Source organism: Pocillopora verrucosa, chromosome 5 (genome assembly GCF_036669915.1).
Source record: "Pocillopora verrucosa isolate sample1 chromosome 5, ASM3666991v2, whole genome shotgun sequence".
NCBI lineage: Eukaryota > Metazoa > Cnidaria > Anthozoa > Scleractinia > Pocilloporidae > Pocillopora > Pocillopora verrucosa.
In genome coordinates, this window is record NC_089316.1 from 21,934,048 (window position 1) to 21,943,034 (window position 8,987).

The window sequence follows — 8,987 nt, forward strand, 5'->3', positions numbered from 1 at the left end:
CATGATTTCCTGATCCCACGGCAGCTCTTTCGCTCATTTTCATTAACAGAGAGCGTGACAAAAAATTTAGGCTAACATCAGCCCCACTCCCTACACAAGAAAAGCGAGAGGTGGGCTTATACCTGGAGGAAGGAGGGGGGGGGAGGGAGGGCTTATGACTGTTTTTCTTTGGTTTTGTTTTGTTTAAGGGTAGATGGGCCTTTAACAGTTTAATTAAAAGTTCAATAACAAGCCACCAAACGATGAAACTTGACTTTTTCATGATCATATACCCTGTAATCTTTTCAATGCGTGACATTTCTGTGGTAGAACATGTTCATGGGTTCAACTACTCAGCACATTGGCTTCTATTTAAGTTTTAAAATAAAATCTCACTTTTTAAGAGCTGGAAATGTATACAGGAAATGACATTACCATATCTGGGGTGACTAAAAATAGAATCATAAAATGGTCACCATTTTAGAATAAAGATGATGTTAGCTTTTCTAAGTTCTAAGAAAACAAAACAAATTAAAAAGCTATAAAAATTGTTGGATTCAAAATGAGCACAGGGACTTCCATTACATTCTTTTTAAGTTTCCAAGGGTTTGAATGTCTTCTTTCAAAATTTTTTATCCCAGACAAAAAGTGAATGGGTTCCCTGTGATGTCATCTGTTTCTGAACTTTGCTCCAACAGGTGCAGCTGTTCTCTTTTCTAATCACTACACTTGAATTTTCTTTGCCTGCAACAAAAATACATCATCAAACAAGAGGAAATCTTTAGAAATAAAAAATTAAAATAGTAAATGACATATTTTCTTATTGATAAGAATCCCTATTTTACTAACACCTTGTTGCAGAGTAAACAAAAGGCCAGGCACACCAGGTGTTCTATAATTTGAACATTAACTTTCTCCAATCCTCAAACCCCAAATAGGGACTGGGACCTAATTTAGCCTTGTAATATCATCCCTTTAAATTGAACATTAAGGTCATGAGAATATAGAAAATGATCAATAACAAAAAAAGCTCTAGATTGTTGAGCAAATTCTCCTTGTCAGAACACAGAGAAAAGTATGGAGAATATGCATATATATTGATGTTAGAGTGTAAAGGGTTAAAAACAGACAATAGGGAATGCATGTGTTAAGATTAAGGATTCTAGAATATCATTGTGCTTAGATATGATTTCCTTGGCTGACAGAGTGTTCTTGCAGGAATTGGCACATGTGAGCACAGGGGAGCAGATGGGAAATGTATGTAACAGTATAACAGTTACATGAGCATCATCTTCCAAATATGATGAATTTATTTTCTTTTTTTGTATTGCTCAATTCAGCAAATCTAATTAAATCACACATGTATTTGTAAGGGAAATCCCATGATCTCAAGTGTGTCTCTTGATTCAAAGGCATCAGTGATGTTTACAAAGCTTTGGTAAATGAACCAGCCGTTGGAGTGCTTTTTGGAAAACTTTCCAAACATATAATGAGTAACTATAAATTATGAACTGTAAGAGCTGTTTAATATGTTTTTATGTATGATATGTTCTGAACAAAACCTCATACAAATACTGCTCTTTGTACATTCCTGGTGCACATTTCTCAAAACATTTTCAACCAGTTGGAAAATGCCTTAAGATTATTATATTGTTTGATTTAATCATTCATTAGAATGCAGAAGAGGAAGGACACATCAAATTTTCGTGTTTTCTTTTAACTACTAAAAAGTTTATTGTTGTTTAGTTCTCTTTAACCCTTTAACTCCCACAAGTGATTGACATGTAACTTCTCCCTATAAAATTCATTCATCATCCAGCAAAGAGGTAAGGAGAATACTTAAACTTATCAGGTAGAGGTTGTTTTCTTGATTTAACACCAAATTCTTGTAACTTATTTAAAAGGAAATGTGTAGCAGCTGGAGGGGAAAATTAACAATCAGATCTTGGGAGTGAAAGAGTTAAAAGCTTTAATTTCAAGCCAATGTGTAGGGTATCCAGTCAAGTCGCCGACGGTTCAACTCGCCAACGCCAACTCGCCGACGTGTAAAATCGAGTAGAGACGTCAGCGAGTTCGTCTTCAATCCAGTACAACTTATTAGAAGATAGACATATAGAAAAGTAAAAGATATTTAGTGAAAATACAATTTTGTTTTCTTCCAACAAAGTTTATAAGGATCTCATGGCTAATAAAGCAAGGTAAACATCGTGAATGAATATAAAAGCTTCAGACGCGAACGAGTTGTGTGACAATACTGTAAAGACTCATTTTGTCAGTCGATCAGATTATTTTTTTATAAAACTTGGCTTTCTAGCCAAGATCTTTAGTAAAAAACAATTCTTTTTATTTCCAACAAAGTTTATAAGGATCTCAAGGCGAAGAAAGCAAGGTAAACATCGTCAATGTCCGAAAAAGCTTTAGACGCGAACGAGTTATTGTGTGACAACAGCACTGAAAAGACTCATCATGTCAATCGGTCAGATTTTTTTAAAAAAACGTGGCTTTCTAGACAAGATCTTAAGTAAAAAACAATTCCTTTTATTTCTGACAAAGTTTATAAGGATCTCAAGGCGAAGAAAGCAAGGTAAACATCGCCAATGACCGAAATAGCTTTAGACGCAAACGAGTTATTGTGTGACAACAACACTGTAAAGACTCATCATGTCAATCGGTCAGATTTTAAAAAAAAAAAATTGGCTTTCTAGACAAGATCTTAAGTAAAAAACAATTCTTTTTATTTCCGACAAAGTTTATAAGGATCTCAAGGCGAATTAAGGAAGGTGAACATCGCCATTAACCAAAAAAGGTTTAGATGCGAACGAGTTATTGTGTGACAACAACACTGTAAAGACTTCTCATGTCACTCGGTCAGATTTTTTAAAAAAACTTGACTTCCTCGACAAGATTTTTACTAAAAAAACAATTATTTTTATTAACCAAAAGGTTATAGGGATTCCAAGGCGAATAAAGCAAGGTGAATATCGCCAATGACCAAAAAAGCTTTAGGCGCGAACGAGTTATCGTGTTACAACCATAACAACCAGGCGGAACGACATGTTTTTTTACTTTTAAGAATGATTCATTCGTGATCGAGAACGTCTGATTTACGATAAGATCTAATATATTATAAAGATCAAGTGAACATGTGAAAGCTATGCATATCATGCAATTATTCTGCTCTTGAAGGTCCGTTTGATCACCATTCTCATATTTCACACACCAACTCATTCGTGTTTGAAGCTTTTTTGGTCATTGACGATGTTCACCTAGCTTTATTCGCCTTGAGATCCTTATAAACTTTGTTGGAAATATAAATAATTGTTTTTTCACTAAATATCTTGTTAGAAAGGCAAGTTTTTTTTAAAAAGTCTGACCGATTGACATGATGAGTCTCCACGGTGTTGTTGTCACACAATAACTCGTTCTCGTCTGAAGATTTTATATTCCCTGGCGATGTTTACCTTGCTTTGTTCGCCATGAGATCCTTATAAACTTTGTTGGAAGAGAACAAAACTGTTTTTCCACTAAATATCTTTTACTTTTCTGTATGTTTAACTTCTAATAAGTTGTACTGGATTGAAGACCAACTCGCCGACGTCTCTACTCGATTTTATACGTCGGCGAGTTGGCGTTGGCGAGTTGAACCGTCAGCGACTTGACCATAATTCATGTGTAGTATGGAAATCCTGTATTGCACTTAATAAGTTATTTTTTAATTCATTCACAATAGACTAATCAGGAATGAAACATTTTGTTTCAGTATATAATGATTATTATTACATTATTTTAGGTAGGTAGTATTTGAATTTAAGTAGAAAAAGCACAGCAGTCCTATGTCTGAGTGACTTGCTGTAGTCTCTTATTTATCTTCAGTCCCTAATTTTTGCTGATGACTGTTAATTAAAATCAGGAGGAAAAAAATAAAAAAAGACACCAACAATTTGACGAGGAAAAGTTAAACCCCATCCCTCTCTCACTGTAGGACAGTACCCACTGATAAAAGGAGGAACCTGATTAATTCTGATTAAAGCTGACTAATTTGAGAGTATAAGAGTTAGTTTGAGAGTACATGTTTAAGTAGGTAAGTACTTTTTGGCTTCAGTTCAAGGAACATTGAAGAGTCTTGGGAAAAGAAAACTCACTGTATCCCTTGAAACCAGTTATTAACTGCTTATGTTTAACAAAGTTTGAACTGAAACAAACTCTGGACAAGTATGGCAAGGAACATGTTGCATGAAAAAGCAAAGGCTTTCTTTTTTATCACCCAACTCTCTGAAAGGACACATTTCTGCCCCCATTTGACTATCTTGTCACGATAATTGAGTTTGTGGTTTAAAATCTGACATGATATCTAAGCTAATTAAACACAGAAAGAAAAGTGAGCCTGATCAGTCAACCAGAAAACTTACTGCTTGTCTTATACAGTCTTTAAGTGCTTGAAACTCCTTATCACAGGCATGCATGGTAATGTTGTCTTTCTGGGACACACAGCTTCCATAAAGAAGGGCCTGAAAAAAACAACAACAACAATTAGGAAAATAAAATATTTAAAAGAACTTGAAGAAAAATTTTTGTTTGAGCATTAACCCTATAACTCCTAGGATCTAATCATTAATTCTCCTCTCTAGCTGCTACACATTTCCATGTAAATTAGTTGTAAGAATTTAGTGTTAGATTAAGATAAAAACTTCTACCTGATACATTTGAATACTCTCATTACCTGTTTGTTGAATAGTGGATGAATATTGTAGGGAGAAGTTACATGTGAATCACTTCTATGAGTTAAAGGGTTAAAACAATCTCAGACATATTCCCAGCAACACCTAAAACAAACTGAGTAAGGTTTTCAGTTGAGTGAGTCAATTCTCAGATCTTGGAACTAAAAGGATCAAGATTTCAGGTAGTTGGTTAAGAGGAGACAATTTGGGACAGATTTGAATGCTATAGTGATCCTTTTACTCATTTTACACAGTGCTATTTATAAATTTGATTGAGCCTAGAAACAACATAATATTTCTAAACTTTTCCATGACCTTGGTCTGTGATTGACTAAAATATTAATACTATCTAATCAAGCAATTAGAGACAAAAACAGCAATTTAGTTTCTTGTATTTTGCAGTGGCCTAAGTTGGTTTCTGTCTTTGTTTCTCTCTGTTCTTCATATTTTATAAACTCTTAATTACAACACCGCACATTATACTTAGTCAGCTACCTTACTTTTAGAATAAATTATTCATGATCAATAAATACCAATATAATCCAGCATATATATTTGCTTATCTGCAATTGGTCTAAACCCATCACACGACAGAATATCCTCTACCTAAAAACGGGTGGATGTCCAAGGATATACCTCAAGAGATATTTCCCAATTTTCAAACCTTACATCCAATATGGAAAACTCTGTGATTTAGATCTAATTCAAGATGGAAAAGGTTGTGTTGTTGTTATAGAAGAAGGAACATGTTTCTTTTGCTCACAAAATCATTTCAGAGAACATTGAAAAGTGAACCTCCCACACCATACACAGTAAGCTGTTCATAAACATTTTTCACATGTGTTGAAAAGTATTTAAAGGATAATAAACATAATAGCCTCCATTTAGCATGGAGAGAGGGAGGCTGTAATTTGTAACATAAACCTCTCTGGCATAAGAATTCTTTCTCCAACAAAAGGCATGGGTTATCAAAGGCTACCAATTAGGTTGTCATCCATTATATACTGACCAAAAGAAAATCAGAATGGTAGGCAACTAGAATTAAACATTGCTTCAACACAGATTAATTGGGTAATATCTTATGACCAGTACATATCAAGAAACTGGTATGCAGGTGAAGGGGAAAATTAGAGAGGGGAACTGCATGACGTCTGAGACTTGCTCAGCAAATGTTGATAAGTGGAAGAAAACAACAGCATCATTGGTTTAAAAAGATAAATAAAAGAGAAAAAAAAGGCAAATTTTGTGGTTAGTGGGAATCACAGTCTCAGAGGTGCTTGTGATGGCCAAAATTACTTGTAATGGTACAAAAAGAAACATGCTTTTTAACCCTTAATCTCCCATGAGTGACCAAGACTGAATTTCTCCTTACAATGTCATTACAATATCAAGCAGACAAGTGATGAGAATAAAGAAAAATATTAATTAGGGGATTATTAGTCAATCCACTACCAAATTCTCCAAATTAACATCACAAGAACAATATGGCAGACAGGAAGGAGAATCACTAATGAGATCTTAAGAGTTAAAGGATTAATATCCTTCCAAACAAAGCAAAAAAAGTGAAGAATCAAAGGAAGTTGAATAATCAAAGTGGTTGCTGAAATAAAACTACAAATAAAAAGTTCTTTCAGAAATAAACAAACAAGAAAACAAAATATAGGAGAACAAAAGACACAAACAAATGTTGTACAAGATCCTGATTAGAGACAATTGAGAACCATTTAAAGCCATTCAGAAAAATGATCCAGCAAAGTTAAATGATAAATCAGAATGAAGAAAATTTACAGTAAAGAACCTATATGAATGATACAAACATAGGTAAATTGAGCAAAAAAAGTAACAAAAAATCAAAGAAAGTAACAGACTTGAAAACAAAAAAACTTAATGAAAATGCAATGGAAACACAAAATGTATACAAATTTAATTAAGTCAATGAGATTTTTAGCAGCAACAATACTTTTCATTTATTTCTAATAGCTTCCTTCTTTCCTTCAACCCTTTAAACCCTTGGAGTGACCAGCATCTAATTTCTCATTACAAAATCACTCCTGAATCACACATCAAGGTCATGAGAATAAAGGAAATGATCACTAATGAAAGAAACTTTTGATCAGTGACCAAATTCTCCTTATCAGCACCTTAGGAATCATATAAAGAACAGTAAGGAGAATATGCATACTGATGTTAGGGTGTAAAGGGTTAAGTAAGTCATATTAGGAGGCAAAATTGTACCCTTTACCAAATTTGAAACTCAGAAGACACTTATTGAACAGTTAAGTTACTCTCTGTGATCCTAAAGTGCAGTGGCAAAGAAATCTTCCCAGATATCACACCACCATGGTGCTTTAACAGCTGACATGTGGCTGATCTTCAACAATACTTTTATCAAACCTTTATCACACTGTGATCATTTGCTATGCTGTCATCAAAAAGAAATATGTCTTTCACTAAAACTTAGCTTATTTCCTTTCAGTGGTGAACCAAAGAATCTATTCTACACTTGATTAATTTAATCATAAGTTGCACTTTGCTGGAAGGTAAATCGAAACACAACAAAGCAAAACAAGGCAAAAAACGATAACAAAAGAAACCTGAAGATAATTTTGTCCTGAAAAATTCATTTTAAGCAGCAACTGCGTGTAATCGCTATTTTGCCGCGGAGAAAAACAAACGTAACTCCTTAGCATTATTTAAGCTTAATTAAAAATAAACAAACCAAACCTTGTGTGCCTTCCATGCAATTTTTATTCTAGGTTTCAAATAACTTTCCGATTGGGTAATTTGTCACGGCTAAGATTAATACGAGCAATGCTTACAGAAATAAATGTGAGTATACACTAGATGAGTCCCTAGCTACAAACCTTAGCAACTACATGTACCGGCATTTCATAACCAAGTCTTACATGTTGAACCTGACTTTGTTAAAACGAACTTACTTGTGTTAACTACAAGTGCTACTTAGGCGTACTGAACACAATGTGTCGCTTAAAATCTCACCTCTGTTTTACATTCCACAAGAGGCTTCGTCAAGCCCGAGATTCTTCATTAATCATTTCCGTTTGAGCTCATTATTTCAGATGCACTGTCGTCTTGCTTTATCCGCCATTCTTACAAGCGCACTATGCATCCTGGGTACTAATTGGCTACAAAGCGGAAACGAACTGGGCTAAAACCGGAAGTCCCGGATCCATCGTCTCAAATTTTATACGTTTTTGTATCCGCAATTAAAAAAAACACCGACATTGGTAAACAACGATTTGAGCGCTGAAGGCCTCTTCAGTGTTTATCCGATTACGTTTTGTTGCTCCTCAAGGATTATAGACCTAATTCGTTTCTAGACTGGTGAAACTCGTCTGGACTTTATTTGGATTTTTTCTGAACGATTACGATCGCCATGTGTGTGCGACAGAGAAAGAGATTGCTCCCAAGACCGAAAAATGACGGTGCCGATTGCGTAGGAGAAACGAGACGTACCTCGGGTTGCGACGCTGGTAATATTCCCCTTGGCATGGAGTGTAGTCGAATACAAGATTCGTTCGTAACGGCTTTACAATCAGGCTTATGGTTATTATTTTTTTTTTTTTGTTCCCGGTTCTTGTTTATTTATGTTGATCTCGAACTTTTCTTTTGCCTTTCACTTGTTTTTGTGTCTAATTCTGGTTTTGTTCTTCGCTTGCTTTTGGTTTACAGTGTGGTTCTTGGTTTTGTCTCTCACTTTAACGTTTAACAATTTCTGCTACAACAACGGAAGCTGAAGACACCATAGCTGTACCGCGTAACTGTTTGTAGTGTTTACCGTTGTGCTGAGAGTAAGTTGACGTTAAGCTGCAACGGTTCATTAAGTCTATAATGTGTTCTGCCGATAGCGGTAGTGGCTCGGCTCGATACAGACTAATAAAAGGAGGTAACCAAGATTCTTTTTTTACATCTCTGGGTTCAAATGAAGGGTGGGAGATATCAATTCAAATAAACTTTTGAATTTAGCTAGAAATTTAATGCAATTGAGTGCGCTATTTTGACCAATCATAGCACACGTACTAACTAACCGATATTATGAGGGGTATTCATTCTAGCATTTCTATGGCACACAATCTGAAAAAAGCGGTAAAACTGATCTAGAGCCGTGAATCTTTTCCATCGACGAGAAACCATTTTTCAGACATCTCAAATTGGAAAAATTACTCAGCCACTCAATAAAAAGTTATGTCAATGAAATCGTCACCGACTGACTCCGAAATGAATCCGCTCTCACCATCCGTAGTTTCATGAGGTGTAATTTAAGGGAGT

The 8,987-nt window shown here is 35.0% G+C and overlaps 1 long non-coding RNA gene across 1 annotated transcript; it reads right to left on the reverse strand.

Annotated features, from left to right (window-relative positions):
• Window positions 1-244: 244 nt before the first annotated feature.
• LOC131798067 (uncharacterized) lies at window positions 245-7,813 on the reverse strand. Its single transcript, XR_010717642.1, has 3 exons — window positions 7,698-7,813; window positions 4,389-4,487; window positions 245-723 (listed from the first exon to the last, which is right to left on the reverse strand). It is a non-coding gene; the product is annotated as an uncharacterized lncRNA (long non-coding RNA).
• Window positions 7,814-8,987: the final 1,174 nt, after the last annotated feature.